The sequence below is a fragment of the Palaemon carinicauda genome, chromosome 43, assembly GCF_036898095.1.
Source record: "Palaemon carinicauda isolate YSFRI2023 chromosome 43, ASM3689809v2, whole genome shotgun sequence".
In the NCBI taxonomy this organism is placed as follows: domain Eukaryota; kingdom Metazoa; phylum Arthropoda; class Malacostraca; order Decapoda; family Palaemonidae; genus Palaemon; species Palaemon carinicauda.
In genome coordinates this window covers 17,230,729-17,258,425 of record NC_090767.1, presented here as the reverse complement: position 1 = coordinate 17,258,425, position 27,697 = coordinate 17,230,729, and the positions used below count along the sequence as shown (strand labels likewise).

The 27,697-nt window shown below is 50.2% G+C and overlaps 2 long non-coding RNA genes across 2 annotated transcripts in view; both read right to left on the bottom strand.

Moving 5' to 3' along the window:
* LOC137633939 (uncharacterized) overlaps positions 1-27,697 on the bottom strand; it is a 359,450-nt gene that overhangs the window by 169,994 nt on the left and 161,759 nt on the right. The gene's annotated exons all lie outside the window — the stretch shown is intronic.
* The window catches only part of LOC137633637 (uncharacterized), a 28,035-nt gene continuing 11,856 nt past the window's right edge, over positions 11,519-27,697 (bottom strand). The window contains exons 2-3 of the long non-coding RNA XR_011042324.1: positions 12,166-12,322; positions 11,519-11,701 (exon numbers count right to left, since the gene is read on the bottom strand). This is a non-coding gene — a long non-coding RNA (uncharacterized lncRNA). The remainder of the gene's footprint in view (positions 11,702-12,165; positions 12,323-27,697) is intronic.

Below are 27,697 nucleotides of genomic sequence, written 5' to 3'. Positions count from 1 at the left end.
TGGGATAGCTGTTGCGAAAAAGTGCCTCCCTGCTTGTTGATATAAGCCACTACCGTGGTGTTGTCGCTCATCACCACCACGGAGTGACCCGCCAGGAACCGTTGGAACTGTTGAAGGGCCAGAAAGACGGCCTTCAATTCTAGCAGGTTGATGTGCAGGCACTTTTCTGATTCTGACCAAAGGCCTGAGGCCCTCTGGTTCAGAACGTGCGCCCCCACCCTTCTTTTGACGCGTCCGAAAACAGAGTCAATTCCGGGGGGAGGACGAGAAGACTCACTCCCTTTCGCAGGTTCTCGTCGGCCAGCCACCACCGCAAGTCCGTCTGTTCCAGAGACCCCATTGGGATCAGAATGTCCGGGGAATCGGATCCTTGATTCCACCGGGACTTGAGCCGCCATTGAAGGGATCTCATCCTGAGGCGGCTGTTTGGAACCAGACGGGCCAGGAAGGATAGGTGGCCTAAGAGACGCAACCACGATTGGGCGGGGAGTTCTTTTCGCTTGAAGAAAGGTTCCGCCACCCTCCTCAGCCTTGCTATCCGGTAGTCTGATGGAAAGGCTTTGTGGAGATTGGTGTCTATTAGCATGCCTAGATAAACCAGTCATTGGGACGGCTGCAGAGAGGACTTCTCGAGGTTTACCACGATCCCCAGATCCTGGCAAAGATCTAGAAGCCTGTCTCGGTGTCGAAGAAGGGTCGACTCCGAGTCTGCTAGGATCAGCCAATCGTCTAGGTAACGAAGGAGACGAATGCCGTTCCTGTGCGCCCAAGTCGAAATCAGGGTGAACACTGGTGAACACCTGAGGAGCTGTGGAGAGACCGAAACACAGCACCTTGAACTGGTAGATCTTGTTGTCTAGGCAGAATCTCAGGTACTTCCTGGAAGACGGATGGATTGGGATCTGGAAGTACGCATCCTTTAGATCCAGTGTACACATGAAGTCTTGTGGTCTCACCGCAAGTCTGACCGTGTCTGCTGTCTCCATGCTGAACTGGGTTTGTTTGACAAACCTGTTCAGAGCCGAGAGATCGATGACGGGTCTCCAGCCTCCAGTAGCCTTCTTTACAAGAAAGAGTCGACTGAAGAAGCCTGGAGAGCCGTCCACGACCTCCTGGAGAGCACCCTTCTCGAACATGGTCTCGACTTCGGCCTGAAAGGCCAGCCCCTTTGCCGATCCCATGGCAAAGGAGCTCAACGACACTGGATTCGCTGTCAGGGGAGGTTGAGATGACGTGAACGGGACGCGATAACCTTGGCCGATCACTGAGACCGTCCAAGCATCGGCCCCGTGATGTTGCCACCTGCGGACGCAACGCTGAAGGCATCCCCCCACAGGTGGACACGCAGGGGGACTGCCACCCCCAGGGCTTGCGGCCGCGGCCGCCACCCCTAGAAGTCTTGCCTCCCCTGGAGGACTTACCGCCCCTTTTGACCTTGGCTGGAAAGGGCTGGGGCTTAGACACCACTTTCTTAGCTGCCGATGCCTGTTTGGGAGCCTTACGAGGCTGTTGCTGCTGTTGTGGCGGGGCTGGAGGCTTATAGGGCCGAGTTGTAAGGGCCCTGTGGAGGAGGGAGTCCGTGCTGGATTTCCTCCACCTCTCAGCCGTTCGCTCCAAGTCTTGAGGCTCAAACAGGCTCTCCCCCAGGAGGGAGGCATGTCGGAGCCTACACACATCTACGGCGGGGACCTTCGGATGGAATCTCTCGGACACAGCATCGCGACGCTTCAACACCGAGTTGGCCCACAGGGTGGTAACCTGGTGTGCCAAAAACTCGATGGAGCGGGTGCCCGAGAGCAAGAAGGTCTCTAGGGCCTTCCTATTGGTCTCCTTGGACAAGTCCTCCGATCGCAATAGGATGCCCAGAGATCCTAACCAGAAGTCCAGCCATGAAGTGGCCTGCATGGCACACTTAGCGACCTTCTCGTGGTTAAGGATCTCTGCCGCCGAGAACGACACCTGCCGGGCAGAGAGTTTCTCCAAGGGAACTCCCTTCGCCAGCTGCTCCAAAGAGTGATGGAGAGGAAGAGCGAGGTTGTGCTCACCCAGGATCTCAAAATACCTCCTCTGCTGAAGGCGAGGAGGAGGGATGAGTTTGTTCCCGGCAGTGGAACGACTGGAGGAGGCAAGAAGTGCGAGCTGAGCATTGGCCCTAGCTCTGGCACTCTTCAGCCCCCGAGACCAGGGCAGAGCTGCACTGGTCTTAGGGGCCTTCCGAACGTCAAACACTTCATCCAGAATCGTGTCTTTGCCTTCACAGGGGGGGATGACTGGATCCGCAAGACTGTTAAGTTGCCTTATCAGGCTTAGGACCTGCCAGAAGGCATGTTCGGACTCTTGCTGTTCTCCTCCCTGCGGGCTGGCAGCTAAGTCTCCTACCCCAGGAATCTCTTCCTGGGGTGATACGTGGACATTCCCCTGGGTAGTCGTGGGTTCCTGACGAATCCTTGCAGAGGATTTAGGGATGGTCTTGGAATCCTTGGGTTCCCTCCTGGGAGGGATACAGGATCCCAACAACGAGGTTCGAGGGGCCCCTTCCTCACGAGACGATTCTCCTGCCTGAAGCGAAGTCTCCCCCCCTGGTGCCGAGGGGAAGACTACCGCCCCACTGGACTCACCTGAGGACGGAAAGGCCTCGTCCACGGGAGAAGGAGAGAGTACTCGTGCAGGAGAGGGGATCCTCGAGACCGACCTCTTGGGAACCAACTTCGCCCTGGGGGAAGTCAACACGAAGTCCACTCCTCTCTTTCTCTTCAGCGTAGGAGAGACAGCCGCTGGTTTGTTACCCTGGCCGGCGAGTGCTGGTTTCATAACCCTCACTAACGCCCGTGCCAGCGGACCAAACCAAGTCTGCTGCTCCAAGGACACAGAGTCCGAAATCCTCGCTAAGGAGAAAGGGATCGGGCGATCCTTTGGAGTGGACACGACGGTACCTGCCTGAAAAGAAGGTGGGGAAGAAAGCTGTACTGACCTGTCTTCGTCCTGCACTACCAACCTGTGCTTGGATGGAGGTGATCCCGAGTGCCGTCTAGGAGCACGCGTCCCTGCTGCTACCACCGGCTGTGGAATTCGCCGCGAACTATGGTCGCGCGAGGGCGAACGGTCGCGCAAAGGCGAATGGTCGCGCGGGCGAGCGATCGCGCGGGCGCGCAGGCGAGTGGGCGTGAGGGTGGGCAGGTAAATGAACACGTGTCCGAGGCGACGAATGCAAGCGTTGGCGCGACGGCGAGGGATCGTGCTGCCGCGTAGGTGAAGAAGATCGCTGGCGATAATGACCGCGTGATGGTAAGCGATGGCGAGCAGCATGTGTAGGTGAATAATCGCGTGATAGGGTGCGATGGTGATCAGCATCCGCAAGAGGGCGAGCGTTCAGGGTTGTGCGATGAGGAGCAGCATGCGTAGGCAGGCGATCGTGCAGGGTTGTGCGATGGCGAGCAGCATGCGCAGGTGAATGATCGCGTGAAAGGGTGCGATGGTGATCAGCATCCGCAGGAGGGCGATCGTTCAGGGTTGATGAGGAGCAGCATGCGTAAGCGGGCGATCGTGCAGGGTTGTGCGATGGCGAGCAGCATGCGCAGGTGAATGATCGCGTGAAAAGGTGCGATGGTGATCAGCATCCGCAGGAGGGCGATCGTTCAGGGTTGTGCGATGAGGAGCAGCATGCGTAAGCGGGCGATCGTGCAGGGTTGTGCGATGGCGAGCAGCATGCGCAGGTGAATGATCGCGTGAAAGGGTGCAATGGTGATCAGCATCCGCAGGAGGGCGATCGTTCAGGGTTGTGCGATGAGGAGCAGCATGCGTAAGCGGGCGATCATGCAGGGTCGTGCGATGGCGAGCAGCATGTGTAGGTGATCGCTGGCGAGCTGGTGATCGCTGGCGAGCAGAAGGTCGACGAGTGTCCTGTGAGAGGACAGGTGGTGCGGCGCGTTCACGAGCAGGAACGGGAAGATCGCTGGCGCGTTGGCGAACATGTGTTTCTGACACACGCGCAGCACGATGTTGCGTAGCCACAGGACCAGGTGGATGGTGAACAGGGAGTTCAGCAGGAACTAAAGGGTGGTCAGAGACCGCAGGGCGATGGTCCTCAAATGAGCGCTGACGCTCGGAAGAGAGCTGACGAGCAGGAGAGCGCTGGCGAGGGGGGCGAACATCAGGAGAGAGCCGACGAGCAGGTGAGCGTCGGCGAGCAGGAGAGTCTTGGCGAGCAGGAGATCGCTGGCGAGCAGGAGATCGCTGGCGAGCAGGAGATCGCTGGCGAGCAGGAGATCGCTGGCGAGCAGGAGATCGCTGGCGAGCAGGAGATCGCTGGCGAGCAGGAGATCGCTGGCGAGCAGGAGATCGCTGGCGAGCAGGAGAGCGCTTGTGCGCTAGCCCTGCTCGCGTAAGGGATGAATCCCTTAGCCCCGAAGGGACCGTTGCCCGTCGGGTGACGAGTTCTCCAGAAGGCGAAGATCCGGCAGGAGATGGTGAGCGGTCTGCAGAGAGGTTCAAGGAGGGCGGAGCAGTCGGTTGAGGCTGACAAGGAGAGTCCCCCCCGGAGGACGAAGACCCAAAAAGGCGCCTATTAGTCCCCCTGTAAGGGGAAGGGAGGCCCTTGTGGCGTAGAGGGCGGTGAGCCTTACGGCGGAGGCGGCCTCGGGGGAGATCGTCGGGACCATCGGTCCTCCGAAGGGGAGTCTACGTCAAAACACTTCCCTCAGAAGGAAGCTGGGCAGCAGTCGAGACCGAAGGACTCACTTCCCCCTTCGAAGGATGCACGGAAGGAGGAGGAGAGCCTTGAGCACCATCACCAGCAACAGCACCTGCGTCGGAAGGCCCAGCCACGTCGGAGGCCTCTGTCATCACGACGTCGACAATAGACAGAGGGTCTACCTCTGCTACCACCGGCGACTGTTTAACAGCGGCCCCCAACGAGACAAGGTCAATAAGAGCGACCCTGGAGGGCAAGCCCTTAAGCCCCAGGGACGACCAAATCTGTAAAAGATCATCACTGGATAAGGCATTATTATCAATAACCTCCCCCGGAGGAGGAGGGGGAACCGCCTCGCTATGGGAGGCGACGCCCTCTCCCCCCACCGAAGGTAGGGAAACAGAACAAGGGCCTGCGCTCCCACTCGGACGACTCTCCTTAGGAGGCGGACGAGGGGGAGCTTCGGAGGAGGTTTGGGCGGCGGAAGAAGAGTCCCGAGAACCTTCCTCCTTCAAGGCTAACCCCGGAGGAGAACGGTCTCTCTTGGACTTCTTCTTACGCCGACGGCCAAACCTCTCCCACTGGGAGGCAGACCACTCCCTGCACTCACGGCACATGTTATCCTGGTCGCACCGTCGGCCCCGACATCGAGGGCAGAGGGTGTGAGGATCCGTAATAACGTCCGACATGAAAGTCCCACAAGGACGGCCGGCAACTCCAGGGCATGTACGCATAGTAAATAAAAGAAAATAACTGAAGGTCAACTTCCAACTAATCACACAAGCTGAAAAGAAAAAGCAGAAAATTAAAGGCTGTCACGAAGGCGATGAACAGACACGTCTGATCACCGCCGAGCCAAAAGTGAAGTGAAGCAAGTCACCGGTGTGTGGAGGGGGGAGGGGTAGCAAGCTACCCTTCCCCACCCCCTGCTAACTAGCGCGGGGGTAATTAACCCTCGTTAAAAACTATTGGCTCGTCATTTCAGCTGCGCTAAAAGTAATACCCTTTGTAAATAGCGTGGTTTGTATTTCGGTTACGGAACAAATTATGTTTCTTTTATAGAATATCATTGCAACATCTCTATATATATATATATATATATATATATATATATATATATATATATATATATATATATATATATATATATATATATATATATATATATATATATATATATATATATATATATATATATATATATATATATAAAATATATATATATATATATATATATATATATATATATATATATATATATATATATATATATATATATATATATATATATATATATATATATATATATATATATATATATATATATATATATATATATATAAAATATATATATATATATATATATATATATATATATATATATATATATATATATATATATATATATATATATATATATCCAGAAAGATATTTAAAGCTAGTCATGGGTAAGATATTTATTAATAGTAAAAAAGGATAAAAGCTAAATCACGGCATTAAACCCATATATATTTGACCTTTTAACCTCAGTCAGCGTGTCTTAGCCCCTGACCTAAGGTCAACCTGACCTCAAGGTAAAAACTAACCTGAAGTAGGTCCTTTATAATTATGCTCTTCGGAGTCTGCCAGGACCAGCCAGTCGTCCAGATAACGGAGGAGACGTATGCCGTTCCTGTGCGCCCAAGATGAAATCAGAGCGAACACTCTGGTGAACACCTGAGGAGCTGTGGAGAGACCGAAACACAGCACCTTGAACTGGTAGATCTTGCTGTCTAGGCTGAATCTCAAGTACTTCCTGGAAGACGGATGGATTGGGATCTGGAAGTACGCGTCCTTCAGATCCAGTGTGCACATGAAGTCTTGCGGTCTCACTGCAAGTCTGACCGTCTCTGCTGTCTCCATGCTGAACGAAGTTTGCTTGACAAACTTGTTCAGGGCTGAGAGGTCGATGACCGGTGTCCAGCCTCCAGACGCCTTCTTTACAAGAAAGAGTCGACTGAAGAAGCCTGGGGAGCCGTCGTCGACCTCCTGGAGAGCATCCTTCTTGAGCATGGTCTCGACTTCCGCCCGAAGGGCTAACCCCTTTGCCGATCCCATGGCATAGGAGTTCAGCGGCACTGGATTCGCTGTCAGGGGAGGTGGAGATGTCGTGAATGGGACGCAATAACCTTGGCCGATCACAGAGACCGTCTAAGAATCGGCCCCAAGTTGCTGCCACCTGTGCACGCAACTTTTCAGGCATCCCCCCACAGGTGGACACGCGGGGGGATTGCCAATCCTAGCGCTTGCGGCCTCGGCCGCTGCCTCTAGGATTCTTACCTCCCCTAGAGGACTTGCCGCGCCTTCTGTCCTTGGTCTGAAAGGGCTGCGGCTTAGACACCCTTGTCTTAGTTGCCGGAGCCTGCTTCGGTGTCTTGCGAGGCTGCTGTTGCTGTTGAGGAGCCGGAGGCTTGTAGGGCCGAGATGTCAGGGCCCTCTGGAGGAGAGAATCTTTATTCGATCTCCTCCACCTCTCAGCTGTTCGTTCTATGTCCTTGGGCTCGAGCAGATCCCTCCCAGTAATGGAGGAGTGCCTGAGCCTGCAGACGTTCACGGCGGGGACCTTCGGATGGAACCTCTCGGTCACTGCGTCGCGACGCTTGAGGATCGATTTAGCCAACAGGTTAGCCACCTGGTGAGCGAGGAACTCGATCGAACGCGTGCCCGAGAGGAGGAAGGTCTCCAAAGCCTTCCTATTGCTCTCCTTGGACAGATCCTCAGAGCGCAATAGGATGCCCAGAGATCCCAGCCAAACGTCCAGCCACGAAGTTGCCTGCATGGCACTCTTCGCGACCTTCTCAAGGTTCAGGATCTCTGACGCCGAGAACGTCACCTGCCGGGCGAGAGCTTCTCGAGAGGAGTTCCCCTGGTCAGCTCTTCCACAGAATGGTGGAGTGGAAGGGCCATACTGGACCCCCCCATGATCTCAAAGTACCTCCTCTGATGTACTCGAGGAGGCGGGAGGAGTTTGAACCCGGCAGAAGAACGACCGGAGAAGGCGAGCTCGGAGAGCTGGGCTTCGACCCTGTCCCTGGTCCCTTTCACCCCTTTGGACTAAGGCAAAGCTGCGCTGGACTTAGGGGGTTTCTGGGTGCCGTAGACTTCGTCTAGCACCGTGTCCTTGCCCTCACAAGGGGCAGTCTCCGGGTCATTAAACTCGTTGAGTTGCCTCATCAAGCCTAGGACCTGCCAGAAAGCGTGTTCTGACTCGAACTGGTCTCCTCCTTGCGGACTGGCAGCTAAGTCTCCAGTCCCCAAAGGCTCATCTTGGGGAGACACGTGGACGTCCTCCCGGGCTCTGGTTGGCTCTGGACGGATCCTGGATGACGATTTAGGAATCGTCTTGGAGTCCTTGGGCTCCCTCCCAGGAGGAATACAGGACTCCAGCAAAGAGGTCTGGAAGGGAGCTTCCTCGCGAGAAGTTTCTCTCCTAAGAGGAGGGGTTCCTCCCATTGGTGCCGTGGGGGACAACCCTGCCTCGCTGGACTCTCCTGAGGACGGAAAACCTCGTCCACGGGAGAAGGAGCCTTCCTGACCGACCTCTTGGGAGCCAACTTCTCCCGAGGAGAAGTCACCATGAAGTCCACTCCTCTCCTTCTCTTCAGCGGGGATGAGTCTGCCGTTGGTTTAAGTCCCAAATCAACGAGGGCAGGCTTCACAGCCTGGACCACCGCGTTCATAATGTGACGGAACCAAGGGTGACGGGTAACTGACGCAGTGTCAGTTATCCCTGCTGGAGGGAAGGGGATCTCCTGACCCTTCGGAGTGGACGCCACGGGGCCTGCCTGAAAAGAAGAAGAAAAAGAATGTTGCATGGACCTCTCCGTAGATTCTTCCTGGTCCTGATCCTGGTAGGTAATCCTACGCTTGCGCGGTGGCGTTCCAGAGGCCGATCTGGAAGTCCGCGTCCCTATCAGTTGGCCGCGTTGATGATCCCTGCGAGAATGGGGATCGCGGCGGCGCTCATGCGAAAAAGCATTCAAGGGATCGCGCGCGGGCGATTTCCGAAGCGCGGGCGCATTGCCGCGTGTAGAAGAATGCGCGTGGGCGCGTGTAGAAGAATGCGCGTGTGCGCGTGTAGAAGAATGAGCGTGGAGAAGAATGCGCGTGGGCGCGTGTAGAAGAATGCGCGTGGGCGCATGTAGAAGAATGCGCGTGGGCGCGTGTAGAAGAATGCGCGTGGGCGCGTGTAGAAGAATGCGCGTGGGCGCGTGTAGAAGAATGCGCGTGGGCGCGTGTAGAAGAATGCGCGTGGAGAAGAATGCGCGTGGGCGCATGTAGAAGAATGCGCGTGGGCGCGTGTAGAAGAATGCGCGTGTAGAAGAATGCGCGTGGAGAAGAATGCGCGTGGGCGAGATGGCGAAGGGACGCGTTGGCGAGGGAACGCGATGGCGCGCACATGAAGGTGCGCGTGGTCGCGTAGGTGAAGGGTGCGCTGAAAACTAGGCGACCGCTGGCAGCGCATAGGAGAATGACGATGTTCGGGCGAGAAAATTCGCGAGCGACTTGGCGAGCGTTTGCCAGGCGGAGAGCGCTGGCGCGTTGGCGAATGCTGGCGCGTTGGCGAGCGATGTCGCTTGTACTCCGGAGAACGACGGCGCGTACCACGGACAGGCGAACGACTGCGCACAGGCGATTTATCGCGCGGGCGATTCGGAGACCTGGGGCGATCAGTCTTAAGAGGGCGTTGGTGCTCAGGAGAGCCTTTGCGCATAGGCGACTGATCGCGTGGGCGCGCAGGTGATCGTTGACGCGTAGTAAGGTTACTGCGCACATCTGAAGAGATGGAGGGAGACGAACGCGCAGCCGAACGCTCGCGAACAGGAGCTCTAGATGAGCGCTCTGGAGAGTGCGTGCGCTGTTGCGCCGGAGCAGAAGGCCTTGCCTAAGTCCAGATCTGGCGATCGTGGACGCGGTGGTGATCGTTGGCGCGGTGGTGATCGTTGGCGCGCTGGGCGCGCATCAGGAACAGGCTGAGTAGTAGCGCGGCTGCGCACAGGAGAACAAGGGCGCTCAGGAGACCTGCGAGAAGGAGAGCGCTGGCGGGCAGGTGATCGCTGCCGAGCAGGAAAGCGCTGGCGAGTTAAGTCTGAAGACTGTAACTCTGGAGACCGCTTGTGCGCTACTGCACGCGAACGCACAGGTGGGCGCGCAGGGGAACCCTGACGCGCAAGGGACTTACCCACACCGTGAGTAGAGTCCCTTTTCCCCGAAGGTATCGGTGCCTGTTGGATAACAGGGTGAGAAGGCGCCCAAAGCGCATCTGCAGCCAGGAACGGAGAAGGCAGGTCGGAAGGTCTGGCAGGCGTAGGAGATCGCGAACGATCTGCGGAGAGGTCAAGGGACGCTACTGCGACGGTCTGCTTCTAACGGGGGGGTTCCTCCTCAGGGGAAGGATCAGGAGAGGACGAACCAAAGAGGCGCCTCCTAACTTCCTTATAGGGAGAAGGAAGTCCTCTGCTGCGGAAAGGCCGACAGGCCTTACGGCGAATACGACCTCGAAGAAGGGTGTCCAAGTCATCAGTCCTCCGAAGAGGAGTCTCTGTCAGCGCGCTCCCCTGAGGGGGAGACCCGCTCGCAGGAGAGACCGTGGGACTCCCCACCCCCCTCGAAGGATGTTCGGAGGGGGGTGGAGAGCCTTCAGCAACGTCCGCAACAGGCGCAGCATCAAGGGTTTGACCAGACCCGTCGGAAGGCTCTGCCAAGACAGTGTCGACAATATCCGAAGGGAATATCTCCGGTATTACCGGCGACTGTTTGACCGCAGCTTGACCGCAGCCCCCAACTGGATCAGGTCAAACAGGGCTTCCTTGGAGGGCGAGCCCTTAAGCCCCAAGGAAGCCCAAAGCTGGAACAAATCATCATTAGACACAGTTTGGTCATATTCATTAAAATCCAAAATATCCTCCCCCGGAGGAGAAGAGGGAGCTGCCACGCTAAGGGAGGCAATGCCCTCTCCCGCACCCCGAGGTCGGGAAACACCACTAGGACCTGTGCTACCACTCGGCAGTCTCTCACGAGAGACCGATCGAGTGGGAGCTTCGGAGGAGGTTCGGGCGGCGGAAGAGGAGTCCTTAGAGCCTTCCTTCTTCAAGGTTGCCCCTGAAGGAGAACGGTCTTTCTTGGACTTTTTCTTACGCCGACGGCCGAACTTCTCCCACTGGAAGGCAGACCACTCCCTACACTCACTGCAAGTATTCTTCCTCTCACACCGTTGACCTCGGCACTGCGGGCAAAGGGTGTGAGGATCGGTGTCCTCCGCTGACATGAAGGTCCCACAAGGGCGGCCAGTGAGTCCAGGGCACTTGCGCATAGCGATGATAACGGTCGAGGCCAACTTCCAAAACACACAAAATCTAGAAAAAGCAAAAAACAAATTAAGGCTGTCAACAACGAGGACGAAGACAGAAACGTCTGTACATCGTCCGAGCCAAAAGTGAAGTGAGACAACTCACCAGTGTGTGGGGGGGGGGAGGGGTAGCAAGCTACCCCTTCCCTACCCCTGCTAACTAGCGTGGGGGTAGTTAACCCTCGTTAAAAATCTAATGGCTCGTCATTTCAGCTACGCCGAAAGTAATACCCTATGTAAATAGCGTGGTTTGTATTTCGGTTACGGAACAATGGAAAATAAAGAAAATGAAAAATTTCAAAACAATATGACAGCAACGGTATATTATTTCCAAGCCAAATCCAAACCAACTCAGAGGAGTCTTTCTCTAATTATGGACGATTTCTCGCAAACGTTGTACCGATGACAAAGATATACTTCGTAAGAAAGTTTCCTTCAAAGTAAATATAAGACGACTCACCCTCTTCACAGTAACTTTCTCTAGAGGCGTAGCCAACGTATGAACCTTGCGGACGGCTTTTTCCAACTCTGGCAAACCGCTACGTTTTAAAATGTCCCCCGTCTTTACTTGGGCGGCGCCTTCCCTGGTCGAGAAGCGGACGCTTCGAGGTGCTGCCCCCACTCTGGATATGAGATGAATAGAAAATGGAACAAAAATAAATGGAGATAAATAGAAAATGGAACCAACATAAATGAGACTTGTATATTTTGACATTGAAATAAAGCTTTAATATCTAACTCCAACACATACGAATGGGCTCAACTTACAAACTTCATAAGGTATAAGAAGCTGTTTTTAAGTCAAATTTTTAAACATTTTCAGTTGCAAAAGACAACAAATAGACGCGTTTCATATTGCAAATGTCATCTTGCATTGAATTATAAAATGATGTTTTATTAAAAGTGTTTCATTATGAACTATGGATAGGATTTCAGTTGGATTTGTGGTGGCATCTCTGAAGGTTTGCGAGTTGAGGACCATCTCTGTTTTCAAATCCACAAGCTACCAATATTCGTATATCCCATCAAGTAACAGCCCCACGATGGTAACACAACCTCTCAAAATGAAAAAGAAACTGACAATCACCTCTTCTTCTTGCTCATCTTCCCCAATGTCATGAATGAGGTTGCTGTGCGCTCTCTCGTCCTCGTTCTCCTGTTCGTCGTCGCTCCCGGCCAGGTCCTCCTCGGCCAAATCCGCCGGGCCGGTGATGGAGAGACTGGCATCCTCTTCCTCCTTTTTCCTGCTAAGAAAATGGTAAAATTATAAGTTGTCAGGGCTATGGAGGCCATTCAACATAGGAAAAGAGTGGAGGGAAACCGGGGAGTCAAATCTAACATGTTAAGCAATGAGAAGGAAAAGAGGTAACTATTATCATTATGATTAATAGCTGAGCTACAACACTAGATAGAAAAGCAGGATGCTATATGCCCTATAGAGGCTCCAACAGGTAAAATTAGCCCAGTGAGGAAAGGAAATAAGGAAATGGATAAATTTCATGAGAAATGTTATTTTCATTAGTAAAATAAATTTTTGAATATACTTACCCGATGATCATGTAGCTGTCAACTCTGTTGCCCGACAGAAATCTACGGTCGGGATACGCCAGCGATCGCTATACAGGTGGGGGTGTACACAACAGCGCCATCTGTGAGTAGGTACTCAAGTACTTCTTGTCAACAAGAACTCAATTTTCTCCTCGGTCCACTGGTTCTCTATGGGGAGGAAGGGCGGGTCCTTAAATTCATGATCATCGGGTAAGTATATTCAAAAATTTATTTTACTAATGAAAATAACATTTTTCAATATTAATCTTACCCGATGATCATGTAGCTGATTCACACCCAGGGTGGTGGGTGGAGACCAGCATACATGTTAACAAAGAAGCTAAGTATCCCGTATCTTATTTTAGCCGTTATTCAAAATAACAAACATAAAATAAATAAGTACCTGGTAAGGAAGTCGACTTGAACCATTACTCTGCCTTTTTAAGTACGTCTTCCTTACTGAGCCTAGCGATCCTCTTAGGATGCTGAGCGACTCCTAGGTGCTGAAGTATTAAGGGCTGCAACCCATACTAAAGGACCTCATCACAACCTCTAATCTAGGCGCTTCTCAAGAAAGAATTTGACCACCCGCCAAATCAACCAGGATGCGGAAGGCTTCTTAGCCTTCCGGACAACCCAGAAATATTTCAAGAGAAAGATTAAAAAGGTTCTGGAATTAGGGAATTGTAGTGGTGGAGCCCCCACCACTACTGCACTCGTTGCTACGAATGGTCCCAGAGTGTAGCAGTTCTCGTAAAGAGACTGGACATTCTTAAGATAAAAGACGCGAACACTGATTAGCTTTTCCAAAAGGTTGCGTCGAAAATATTTGCAGAGATCTATTTATTTAAAAGGTCACGGAAGTTGTGATAGCTCTAACTTCGTTTGTCCTTACCTTCAGCCAAGCTTGGTCTTCCTCATTCAGAAGGGAATGAGCTTCTCGTATTAACAGTCTGAAAATAATAGGATAAAGAATTCTCTGACATAGGCAAAGATGAATTCTTAACTGAACACCATAAAGCTTCAGACGGGCCTCATAAAGGTTTTTAAAATAGAACTTAAGAGCTCTACAGGACATAATACTCTTTCTAGTTCATTTCCAACCATATCGATAAGTTTGGAATAACGAACGATATTGGTCAAGGCCGAGAAGGCAGCTCGTGTTTGGCTAGAAAACCAAGATGTAGAACATGTAGCCGTTTCGGATGAGAATCCGATGTTCTTGCTGAAGGCATGAATCTCACTGACTCTTTTAGCTGGTAAAGCATATCAGGAAAAGAGTCTTAAAGGTGAGATCTTTCAGGGAGGCTGATTGAAGTGGTTCGAACCTGTCTAACATAAGGAATCTTAGAACCACGTCTAAATTCCAACCAGGTGTAACCAAACGACGCTCCTTCGTGGTCTCAAAAGACTTAAGGAGGTCCTGTAGATCTTTATTGTTAAAAAGATCTAAGCCTCTGTGACGGAAGACTGATGCCAACATGCTTCTGTAACCCTTGAAAGTGGGAGCTGAAAGAGATCGCTCTTTTCTCAGATATAAGAGGAAGTCAGCTATTTGAGTTACAGAGGTACTGGTCGAGGATACGGATACTGACTTGCACCAGTTTAGGAAGATTCCCCACTTCGATTGGTAGACTCTAAGGGTGGATGTTCTCCTTGCTCTAACAATCGCTCTGGTTGCCTCCTTCGAAAAACCTCTAGTTCTCGAGAGTCTTTCGATACTCTGAAGGCAGTGAGACGAAGAGCGTGGAGGCCTTGGAGTACCTTCTTACGCGTGGCAGACGTAGCAGGTCCACCCTTAGGGGAAGAGTTCTGGGAACGTCTACTAGCCATCAAAGTACCTCGGTAAGTTATTCTCTCGCGGGCCAGAGGGAAGCAACTAGTGTCAACTTTGTCCCAACGTGAGAGGCGAACTTCTGCAGTACCTTGTTAACAAACTAGAACGGAGGGAATGCATATAGATCTAGATGAGACTAATCTAGTAGAAAGGCATCTAAAAGAACCACTGCTGGGTCTGTTGAGAGCCTCTTGGACATCGAGGTTGCGAAGAGATCTATGGTTGGATGGCCCCAGGTGACCCAAAGTCTCTTGCATACATCTCTGTGGAGGGTCCAATATGTTGGAATTATTGTCCCTTCCTACTGAGACAAACTGCTAAGACATTCAAGTTGCCTTGGAAGAAATTTGTTACTAGTGAAAAGTCTAGACCTGTTGAACAGGAGAGGAGGTCACTAGCGAACTCGCACCATGTCAGAGAGTAGGTCCCTCCTTGCTAGGAGATGAACATCAAAGCAGGGAGTTGTCCGTGTTGACCTCCATTACTTTGTCTTGAAGGAGAGACCTGAAGCTTTTCCAGGTCAGACTTACTGCCAGAAGCTTCTTGCAGTTAAAATGCATTGTCCTTTGACGCGAGTTCCATAATCCCGAGCATTCCCTACCGCCTAAGGTCGCACCCCAGCCTACGTCCGATGCGTCTGAGAAGAGAACGTGGTTGGGAGTCTGAACAGTCAGGGGAAGACCCTATAAAAGGTTGATAAAGTCCTTTCCTCAGGTTAGACCAGACTTATCTTCCGGAAACCGGGATCGAGACCGCTTCTAGCGTCTTGTCCTTTTCCAGTGAAGAGCTAGATGAAACCGAAGAGGACGGAGGTGTAGTCTTCCAAGTGACACCAAATGCACCACGGATGACAGTGTCCTAACCAGACTCATCCACAGCCTGACAGGGCCGTATTCCTTCTTCAGCATCTTCTGGATGGATAGCAGGGCTGGGGATTGATCTTCTTGTTCAGCCATGTCCTCATCAGAGGGTTCCTCATCCGAAACTGATGAGGAAACGGCAACGGAGTGGGCAACGTCTGACTCGCTGAATCCGGTCGCACTGGTGGATGCGTGACGGAGCCGGACACAAGATCATGGTACTGCTGCACAGTCTGTGAACTGTCAACCATGGGGAAGCGAGGAAGTAGAGCGACAACCCGAAACTGTCTAGACTGTCTGGGTAGTACAGACAACCCCTTATCGGGTTGCTGAGGTTGCCGCACTGCGTCACAACAAGTCACCTCTGCTGGTTGTTGAACGTCTTCCCAGTGACACACTGAACGTCCACAACCACCTCCGAGAGTAGCATAACATCAACGTGCGACTGGCAACCCACACTGGGTCGCACCGGTGGAGGAACCATCTCAACTGGCGGACGTGAGTAGGATACCTCAGCGTCAACAGGGCGTACAACCAACCGGTAGGAAGGTCGTTGGCAAGAAGGGTCTTCTCCGTAAAAAATCCTCTATCAAGGACTAAGCTTGGACTGCATGTCTTGCAACAAAGCCCAAGGTCTATGGGAGCAGGTGTGGCAACAGACGGGGTTAGCGACTGAAGCGGAACCATTTACCCTCCCTGGAAGCATGTTATGCTTAAATAAAAGTCCATAGGAGGCTAAGCAGCTTAAGGCTCCTCTCCAAATGACAGAGTCCTCAAGGGAATATCAGAAGGAGGGAGAACAGCACTTTCTCATCTACAGGAACCATATCCGAGAAAAGCTAGGTTCTCTCAGTGAGGGTTTCACTGGTGCAAAAGCAGCAGACCAGAAGGCAACGTTATGAAACTGCTTGACAGTCTGTGAACTGTCAAAAACTGAACTGTCAACCACAACAGGAGCGTGAGGACATACAGCACTGGTGTATAAGTAGCAGACCAGAAGGCAACGTCATGTAACTGTATGACAGTCTGTGAGTTGGCAACACCCAAAGTTGTGTGGGGAAGCCTCAACTCCTGACTGACTAGTGTGCTGCTGGCGAGTGGCGGTAACCACAGTGTGTTGCGGAGGCTGACACACCGTGTCAAAACACGGCAGCTTGTGGTAGCTCACGCACGGCAACGGAGTGCTCTGTGTGTGGGAGTCAACATACATCTGGCAAGGTTGACTGTGCATGGGTGGAGGAGCTCTCACAACAAGAGTGTGAGAGCAGGAAGCCATGCCGGGCGCACAACCGTGGGAGGTGTAGGCCCACGGGTGCATCGTCAACCTTCTCCGCAGTCGGAGTGTGGGAGCTGGCAACAACAAAAGCAGAGTGCTGGTGCGTGGGAGGGGCTGCGGTGGGTTGAGGAGCATGCGGTATGGTATGCGGAGCATGCTGTAAGGTATGCGGCTCATGCTGCATGGTATGCGGAGCATGCTGTAAGGTATGCAGAGCATGCTGCATGGGCTGCGGAGAATGCCGCATAGTGCTGGAACCCGGCAGCTCTACAGAACCTTCCCACTGCTGATGCGGTAGCTCACGCATGTTAGCAGATGGTGCAGCAAGAACATGCGTCTGGCAGGGTGGACTGCGCATCGGTGGTGGAGCTCTCACAGGTGGAGGGTGGGAGCAGGCAGCCGCAGTATCTGCTGAGCGCACAACCTCGGCGGGTTGTAGGTTAACAGGTGCATTGTCAACCTTCCAGCACGATACTCCTGCATGAAGGAGCAAGCTGAGACTGTATAGTCTGCAGCATGGACCACTAGGGTCTATGAAAGACAACAACAAACGGAGCTACTGTCCGTTGTGACTGAGGGTCTAAAACAGCTGGTGCGGCAACAGACGGAGTTACTGCCTGTTGCGGTACCACCTTGCCTCTCTTGGGAGGTGTGCAGTTGTCGTACTGCAGCGAGTCCGAACTGACCCAGTGGCTACACCTAGGCCGTTGGACTTGCGCGGAAGGGACCGACTTGCACTTAAAAGCTGCAAGATTTGGTCCATGGTTTCTGCGAGAAACCTCTTCCGCAGACGAGGAATAAATGGGCTCTCTCGTCTTTGTGTGGGTGGGGTGATCACGTTAGGTGAACAACTGGCACGAACAGACGAACCCTCGAACGCAACACTGTAACACTTTGCGCATATCACTTTATCACTTTTGATTTTCTGTTTGCACTTATTTCACTGAACTCGAAACTTTAAGTGGTTTGTACCTGAAACACGCAATCCTATCCTTCATTAAAAGGTAGTAATTGCGAAAACAGTATTACAATGTAACAGAAAAACATAATGAAAGATAAAGAATTCAGTGGCTGGAAAAGAGACTAAACACTAGATCAAATAAACTACGTTTAAAATCTCTCACCGCATAAAGCCTGGGAACAAGAATAAAACTCTAGAAACGTTTTACCTTCTTCCCCTATAGCGACTAGGGAGAAGAGCAAAAAACGAGAACAACGTTACCTGCTTGAACGAAACGTTTATCCTCCTCTCTCTCCCTCCGTCTCTCTCTCTCTCTCTCTTGACTTAGAACCTGAGAGATGAGCCCAATTATATATATCGTTAAAACATATTATTTGTTAAAGGAAAAAAACTAAAAGGTTTCCCAAATAAAAAGTTCCTTATTAGAATTAAAACCATTTAAGCTAAGAAAGAATGAACGAAACGCTAGAATCGGTTTACTCTTACTGCAACGTGAAACCGTGAAATACTCTCTCTCTATCGTAACGATAGAGCGCATGTTGAACGTTCTGAACGTCAGCAACTGCGGAGACTAAACAAAACGTTAGTTCAACTTTGAAAACAGTACTAGACTATCAAAGAAATTCTTTCAAAAACATTAAAATTAAAATAGCATAAATTCTTAACAGGAAAAACGATATGACGGGCTCAATGTTAATTAACTTCGGTTCCAAGTAAGGACCGCCTACTATTAGGAAAGGTCGCATATAAACAAACATAAAAATGTTATTTTCATTAGTAAAATAAATTTTTGAATATACTTACCCGATAATCATGTAGCTGTCAACTCCGTTGCCCGACAGAATTCTACGGGAGGGATACGCCAGCTATCACTATACTAGAAGGGGGTGTACTCACCAGCGCCACCTGTGGACAGGTACTGCAGTACTTCTTGTTGACACCACCTCACTTTTTCCTCGGTCCACTGGTTCTCTATGGGGAGGAAGGGTGGGTCAATTAAATCATGATTATCGGGTAAGTATATTCAAAAATTTATTTTACTAATGAAAATAACATTTTTCAATATTAAACTTACCCGATAATCATGTAGCTGATTCACACCCAGGGGGGTGGGTGAAAACCAGTGTACATGACTAAAGGATAGCTAAGTATCCCGTATTTCATATAATCAGTTATTTCAGAATAACAATGAAATAATAAGTACCTGGTAAGGAAGTCGACTTGAACCGTTACTCTGCCTTTATTAAGTTCGTCTTCCTTACTGAGCGCAGCGTTCCTCTTAGGAGGCTGAATCAACTCTAAGGTGCTAAAGTATACAGGGCTGCAACCCATACTAAAGGACCTCTACACAACCTCTAACCCAGGCGCTTCTCAAGAATGAATTGACCACCCGCCAAATCAAAAAAGGATGCGGAAGGCTTCTTAGCCTACCGTAACAACCCAAAAAACAACAATAAAAGCATTCAAGAGAAAGGTTAAAAAAGGTTATGGGATTAAGGGAATGTAGTGGCTGAGCCCTCACCTACTACTGCACTCGCTGCTACGAATGGTCCCAGGGTGTAGCAGTTCTCGTAAAGAGACTGGACATCTTTAAGATAAAATGATGCAAACACTGACTTGCTCCTCCAATAAGTTGCATCCATAATGCTCTGCAGAGAACGGTTCTTATTAAAGGCCATCGAAGTGGCTACGGCTCTCACTTCGTGGGTCCTTACCTTCAGCAAAGCAAGGTCTTCATCCTTCATGTGAGAATGGGCTTCTCTAATCAGAAGCCTTATATAATACGAAACTCCGTTTTTGGACATGGGCATCAAAGGTTTCTTGATTGCACACCATAAGGCTTCTGACTGTCCTCGTATAGGTTTTGACCTATTAAGATAATATTTCAGAGCTCTGACAGGGCAAAGAACTCTTTCTAGCTCGTTACCTACCATGTTGGAAAGGCTAGGAATTTCAAACGATCTAGGCCAAGGACGTGAAGGAAGTTCATTCTTAGCTAAAAATCCGAGCTGTAAAGAACATGTTGCAGATTCGGATGTGAACCCAATGTTCTTGCTGAAGGCATGAACCTCACTGACTCTTTTAGCTGTTGCAAGGCAGACGAGGAAAAGAGTCTTGAGGGTAAGGTCCTTGAAGGAAGCTGACTGGAGAGGTTCGAACCTAGGAGACATAAGGAACCTTAAGACTACGTCTAGATTCCAGCCTGGAGTGGGTAAACGACGTTCTTTAGAAGTCTCAAAAGACTTAAGGATGTCTTGAAGGTCCTTGTTGGAAGAAAGGTCCAAACCTCTGTGGCGGAGAACTGAAGCCAACATACTTCTGTACCCTTTAATCGTAGGAGCCGAAAGGGATCTCTCATTCCTTAGATGTAATAGGAAGTCAGCTATTTGGGTTACAGAGGTATTGGTAGAGGAAACTGCATTGGCTCTACACCAGCTTCGGAAGACTTCCCACTTGGATTGGTACACTCTACGAGTGGATACCCTCCTTGCTCTGGCAATCGCACTGGCTGCCTCCTTCGAAAAGCCTCTAGCTCTAGCGAATCTTTCGACAGTCTGAAGGCATTCAGACGAAGAGCGTGGAGGTTTGGGTGCACCTTGTCTACGTGAGGTTGACGTAGAAGGTCCACTCTTAGAGGGAGAGTCCTGGGGACGTCGACCAGCCATTGTAGTACCTCTGTGAACCATTCTCTTGCAGGCCAAAGGGGAGCAACCAGCGTCAGCCGTGTCCCTTCGTGCGAGACGAACTTCTGAATGACTCTGTTGATGATCTTGAACGGTGGGAATGCGTAAAGGTCGAGATGGGACCAATTCAGCAGAAAAGCATCCACATGAACTGCTGCTGGGTCTGGAACTGGGGAACAGTACAAAGGAAGCCTCTTGGTCATGGAGGTGGCAAACAGATCTATCGTAGGCTGACCCCACAAGGTCCAAAGTTTGTTGCACACGCTCTTGTGAAGGGTCCATTCCGTGGGGATGACTTGATCTTTTCTGCTTAGGCGATCTGCTGAGACGTTCATGTTGCCCTGAATGAACCTCGTTACTAGAGTGAGGTTTAGACTTCTTGACCAAATGAGGAGGTCCCTTGCTATCTCGTACAGGTTCCTCGAATGGGTCCCTCCCTGCTTGGAGATGTAAGCCAAGGCTGTGGTGTTGTCGGAGTTCACCTCCACCACCTTGCCTAGCAGGAGGGACTTGAAGTTCATTAGGGCCATATGAACTGCCAGTAGCTCCTTGCAGTTGATGTGGAGCGTTTCCTGTTCCCTGTTCCACGTTCCTGAGCATTCCTGTCCGTTCAAGGTCGCGCCCCAGCCCGAGTCTGATGCATCCGAGAAGAGATGAAGATTGGGGGTCTGAATCGCTAACGATAGGCCCTCCTTGAGAAGGAGGTTGGTCTTCCACCACAAGAGAGTGGTCTTCATCTCTTTGGTGACAGGGATAGAGACTGCTTCGAGCGTCAAATCCTTGTCCCAATGAGCTGCTAGATGGAATTGGAGAGGGCGGAGGTGGAGTCTCCCTAACTCGACGAACAGGGCTAACGATGACAGGGTCCCTGTGAGACTCATCCACTGTCTCACCGAGCAACTGTTCCTCTTCAGCATGCTCAGGATGCAATCTAGGGCTTGGCTTATCCTTGGGGCCGATGGAAAAGCCCGAAAATCCTGACTCCGAATCTCCATTCCCAGGTAAACTATGGATTGGGAGGGAATGAGCTGGGACTTTTCTAAGTTGACTAACAGACCCAGTTCCTTGATCAAGTCTAAAGTCCAGTTGAGACTCTCCAGACAGCGACGACTCGTGGAGGCTCTCAACAGCCAGTCGTCTAAATAAAGGGAGGCTCTGATGTCCGATAAGTGGAGGAATTTTGCAATATTCCTCATCAGATGCGTAAACACCATAGGAGCTGTGCTTAGGCCAAAACACAGGGCTTGGAATTGGTACACAACCTTTCCAAAAACGAATCTCAGGAAAGGTTGGGAGTCTGGATGAATAGGAACGTGAAAGTAAGCGTCTTTCAGATCCAACGAGACCATCCAGTCCTCCTGCCTGACCGCTGCTAGGACCGACTTCGTCGTCTCCATAGTGAACGTCTGCTTGGTGACATAAGCATTGAGCGCGCTGACGTCCAGCACCGGTCTCCAACCTCCTGTCTTCTTGGCCACCAGAAAGAGACGGTTGTAGAAGCCCGGGGATTGATGGTCCCGGACTATAACCACTGCCTTCTTCTGTAACAGGAGCGACACCTCCTGGTGCAACGCTAGCCTCTTGTCCTTTTCCTTGTAGTTGGGAGAGAGGTTGATGGGAGAAGTGGTCAGAGGGGGTTTGCGGCAGAATGGTATCCTGTAACCCTCCCTTAGCCACCTGACAGACTGGGCGTCTGCACCTCTCCTTTCCCAAGCTTGCCAGAAGGTCTTGAGTCTGGCTCCTACTGCTGTCTGGAGAGGAGGAGAGTCAGTGTTTGCCTTTTGAAGTCTTGGGACCTTTCCTAGACCTGCTCCTGGAAGAGTCTGGACGGGAGCTTCCTCGGCTGGGGGCTCTGCCACGAAAGGGCGGAATAAACCTTGTAGCAGGAGTATCAGCCACTGGGGTGCGGTAAGTCCTGGGAACTGAGGGAGCAACCTTAGTCTTACGAGCTGAAGAGGCCACAAGATCATGAGTGTCCTTCTGAATCAGGGCCGCAGACAAATCCTTGATAAGCTCTTCGGGAAACAAGAACTTAGAAAGCGGAGCAAAAAGGAGTTGAGACCTTTGACAAGGTGTGATGCTGGAAGAAAGAAGGTGCAAAGTTGCTCCCTTTTCTTAAGAACTCCTGACACAAACATTGAAGCAAGCTCGCCAGACCCATCCCGAATTGCTTTATCCATGCAGGACATTAAAAGCATGGCTGAGTCCTTGTCCGCAGGGGAGGTCTTCTTGCTCAAGGCCCCCAGGCACCAGTCTAGAAAATTGAACATCTCAAAGGCACGAAATACACCCTTTAAGAAGTGGTCTAAATCGGAAAAGGTCCAGCAAACCTTAGAGCGCCTCATTGCTGATCTACGAGGAGAGTCGACCAAACTTGAGAAGTCAGCCTGGGCAGAGGCAGGGACTCCCAAGCCTGGTTCCTCTCCTGTGGCATACCATACGCCCGCCTTAGAAGTGAGCTTAGTAGGGGGGAACATAAAGGAAGTCTTCCCTAGTTGCTGTTTAGACTGCAACCACTCCCCTAAAATTCTTAAAGCTCTCTTAGAGGACCTAGCAAAGACGAGCTTAGTATAAGTTGACTTAACAGGTTGCATGCCCAGCGAAAACTCAGATGGAGGAGAGCGAGGGGTAGCAGAAACAAAATGGTCCGGGTATACCTCTCTGAAAAGAGCCAGGACCTTACGAAAGTCAATGGGTAGAGGAGAAGACTTGGATTCTTCCACGTCTGATGAGGAATCCAGGTGCGCAGCTTCCTCCTCAGAAACCTCATCACCAGAGTGTAGCGAAGTGAGAGGTAAAGTAACAGCGGTATGCTGAACAGCAGAATCTGAACAAGCGGGTGCATAAACACTTGTGGTTTCATCCTCAAGTCTCTGTTGCTGAGTTAAAACCTGAGGTTCAGGCTGCAAAGACTGGTCAAGAAGAGTAGAGGAAGGTAGGCGCATGGGTTGAGGTGGCTGACTCCTAGCATGAGTTTCTTGTCTCAAGAGTTGCGCTTGCTGTAAGGGTTGCGGATGCGCAGTAGCAGGTTCCTGAGGAACGAGTTGAGGTTCCTGAGGTGTGAGCTGCGAGAGTTGAGGTAGCGGCTGCGCAGAACGCAGTTCCTGTCTCGCGAGTTGAGGTTCCTGAGGTGCTAGCGTAAGGAGTTGAGGCTCTCGCCTTGAGGAGGGTTGAGGTCGCTGCAGCGAGTGCTGAGGTGGCTGGCTCAGGGATGGAAGAGGTTGTCGTACCTCAAGAGGCTGTTGCCTCGCTGGTTTAACCGCAAGAGGAAGCGGAGGAAGTAAGGCATAAGACTCCTGCTCCCATTGCTGAGGTTGCCTTAAGGAAGGCGGAGGTGGCTGCACACCGCTGGTAACTGGCAACTCAGAACGCGGTAAGGTAGGCTGAGGAACCTCAACTTCGTACGCCTGGCAGACTGGACTGCGGTGAGGCGGAGCGCTCGCAGGAGGAGGTGTAACCTTCTCAGCCTGAAACTCACTCATTAAGACCGCAAGCTGTGACTGCATGGACTGCAGCAAAGTCATCTTGGGGTCAACAGACGCTAAGGTCTGCTGAGGCAAAGCCTTAACAGAAGATGAGGTCTGTTGCGGCATCACCTTACCTCTCTTAGGAGGTGTGCAGTCACCTGATGACTGCGGAGAGTCAGAGCTAATCCAATGACTGCAACCAGGTTGTAGAACTCTTGAGGTCTGGACTTTGCGTTTGAGAGGTCTTGAGACCTGAGTCCAGCGTTTTCTCCCCGACATTTCTTCTGCAGACGAGTAAAAGACGGGCTCAATCGTCTGCGGGTGGGAGTGACGGTCTCTGTAAGACACGCCCGCAACCACCGAGGATACTTCTGTGCGCCGATCAAGGCCTGCCGAACCCTTTTGCCCTTCGACATTGCTTCTCCCCTGGGCTTGGGAGCTTGCAAGAGGTCCCGGACTGGGAGGACGACTGGCACGCACAGAAGTACCCTCACGCACCACACTGACACCGACACTAGCACTTGGCACCGCACTGACACTAGCACTTGTCACAGCACTGGCACTATCACCTCCCACTGCACTTTTGACCTTAAGTTCTTTGACTTCTGCCATAAGAGACTTATGGTCACTAACCACCGATTCCACTTTGTCACCTAAAGCCTGAATGGCACGCAAAACATCGGACATATCAGGTTGAGCACAAATAGTAGGTTCGGGGGTAGCCACTACAGGGGGAGGAAAAGGTTGAGGATCATGAGGTGAGGAAAAAAGCGAAGAGCGAGAAGAACTCCTCCTAACTCTCTCTCTCTCTAACTTGGTTGAATATTTAAGGAATCGAACAAATTCAAGTTCCGAAAGTCCGGCGCATTCCTCACATCGATCTTCCAACTGACAGGGTCTTTCCCTACAGTCAGAACAAGCGGTGTGAGGATCAACCGAGGCCTTCGGAACACGCCTATTACAAGACCTACATCGTCTATGGGGTGGGGCTTGTGAAAGGTCAGACATCTTGAATCAAAGAGTTAGTCAAGGGGGATTCCAAATCAAGCAAAAAGATCGTTAACCATTAATCAAAACCAAATAAAAGCTATCTAAGCTAATTAGAAAAGTTTCCAGTATAGCGAAAGCTGAAATCTTAGAGAAATACTTCACCAAAAACCGTGAACAATACTCCAAAATCATAAGCGTATCCCAGAACGTCTTGCCGGAAGCACGACAGAGGAAAAAGTGAGGTGGTGTCAACAAGAAGTACTGCAGTACCTGGCCACAGGTGGCGCTGGTGAGTACACCCCCTTCTAGTATAGTGATAGCTGGCGTATCCCTCCCGTAGAATTCTGTCGGGCAACGGAGTTGACAGCTACATGATTATCGGGTAAGTTTAATATTGAAAAATTAATTTTTATAAGTTTATAATAAATGGAAAGTTAATTGAAGAGGCCTATAAATGGCGGAGAGATATAAAATAAATCTATAACTTTGTTAAGCAAAATTACCAAAAACCTAAACACACTTCCGTCTAAGGGAAGGGTCGGTCATTTAAAAGTGAAAGAGAGTCTATACTCTCTTCGTCACCAACACTTCCGTCTAAGGGAAGGGTCGGCCATTTAAAAGTGAAAGAGAGTCCATACTCTCTTCGTCACCATAATAAAATCTATCCAAAACGAGTTCAAGTTTTGAAATGAAGATAAAACCCCTGCATAGCGAAAGCTCAAAACTGGAATAGTGTACTTCACCAAAAAGTTGTGAAAACAAATCCAGTTAGGGACGGCGTATTAGTAGGTCTTGCCGGAGGCACGACAGAGGAAAAATTGAGTTCTTGTTGACAAGAAGTACTTGAGTACCTACTCACAGATGGCGCTGTTGTGTACACCCCTACCTGTATAGCGATCGCTGGCGTATCCCGACCGTAGATTTCTGTCGGGCAACAGAGTTGACAGCTACATGATCATCGGGTAAGATTAATATTGAAAAATAATGAACTATTAAAATACCTTTACGAACCGTGAGCAGACAGAATGCCTAATGACATAATGCCTAAGGACAGAATGCCTAAGGACAAAATGCCTAATCCTTCAACACGGACAAAATGCCTAACAGACATAATGCCTAATGGACAAAATGCCTAACATACAAAATGGCTAATGGACAAAACATCTAAAGAGTGATAAAAAAGAGAACTAATATGCATTTCAGGCAAAATATAGTGTGTTTTTCGTAAATATCTCCCATACTAAATACTTGATCCAAATTTTTAATCCTTTAATCCATCGGCAAATCTCATTAATTAAGGTACAGTATTTACTCTTGTCATAATAAAGCCCAAGTCACGTGAATCGGGTAAATAGGTGAAGCAATTCGAATGCGTACACAACCCCGTCCCTCCCCTTTCCTTTCCTCCCTCTGTCTAGACCCTCCTCCTATCCCTCCAGTAACCCCCTCTCCCAGCCTCTCCGGTGTCACATACTCTACCTTTTCTGTAACCTTTTATATTGGTTAATAACTTATAGAATTTATATGTTGGGTCCTTGTTATAATTCTTATTGAAACACTCTTGTTAAAAGTATGGTGTCATTCTTCTAGAGATTTTGTAGTTTTACGGAAAATTTGATTCTATTCTATGATGCACATTCCACATTTGAACTTCGTCAACTTCTCTGAACTATTCCGAGCCATGTAATTTTAAAATATTCAAAAAATTCACTCAGAATATCTTCAGTTTAGTGGTCCATTGAAGTAAAAATGTTTGTGAAAAAGATCAGCCACATCCTCTGGAGGAACAAAGGCTTGTGTTTGTTTGATTATGAAAGCATTGTCATTATTCGTTATATGGGTTCTAACTGTAAGATCTTTACTAATCTCGAATGATATATTCAAAAATGCTAAATTAGATCATTTTGTCTGGAAGGCCTATTGCCCATTATGCATTTTGTATATTAGGCATTTTGTCCTTAAGGCATTATGTCTGTTAGGCATTTTGTCCGTGTTGAGGAATTAGGCATTTTGTCCTTAGACATTCTGTCATTAGGCATTATGTCATTAGGCATTCTGTCCTACTACCTTTACGAACAGTAACAACATTAAAATGACAAATTCGAAGATAATTTGTATTTTTCCTAACCATACAAACCTTAGCTATTTACAAAGGGTTTACTTTTAGCGCAGCTGAAATGACGAGCCAATAGTTTTTAACGAGGGTTAATTACCCCCGCGCTAGTTAGCGGGGGGTGGGGAAGGGTAGCTTGCTACCCCTCCCCCCTCCACACACCGGTGACTTGCTTCACTTCACTTAGAGGTAGGACTTGACTTGGGGGTCAGGGATGGCGGGCACATATGTGTAAATAGCTAAGGTTTGTATGGTTAGGAAAAATACAAATTATCTTCAAATTTGTCATTTGTTCCGTAACCGAAATACAAACCACGCTATTTACAAAGGGTGACTTACCCCTTAGGAAGGGTGGAAAGTCCCCAGCCTTACTGACTTCGGCTTGCCCGGGGGCTCGATCCCTTAGTGAGCAGCACTAGAGAGAGGGAGCCCCTGTACCTCACAGGTTCCTAGCATCGCTAGGAACGAGTGGCCTACATAAGTAGTGTGAGGAGGAGAGTGTGACTCGTCCTATGAAGTTGACCTTGAGACCTTCAGATAGGAATTCTAGGATAGGACGTTCCCCATACCACCTCATCAGGGTATGGGAGACGCAACAGTATTAAGCTTAATACTAGGAGCACAAAGAAGCATGGGTTACCTGCAGAGGTCGAGGTCAGCTATGCGAGGACCAGGATGCTGCTTCCCCAAGAGAGGGGAGAATGAAGAAAGAAGTAAGGGTCAGACATACTCTTTCATTCACACAGACTAAGACCGGGTAACAACGCCCTCAACCTACTGCTACTTGTCCAAAAAGGAGCCTGAGGTTAGACCAGCTGTTGTGCAGCCACCACAGGGCCGATAGAGAACGTATCGAGGCTCCTGTGGGTCACGTCTTGCAGGT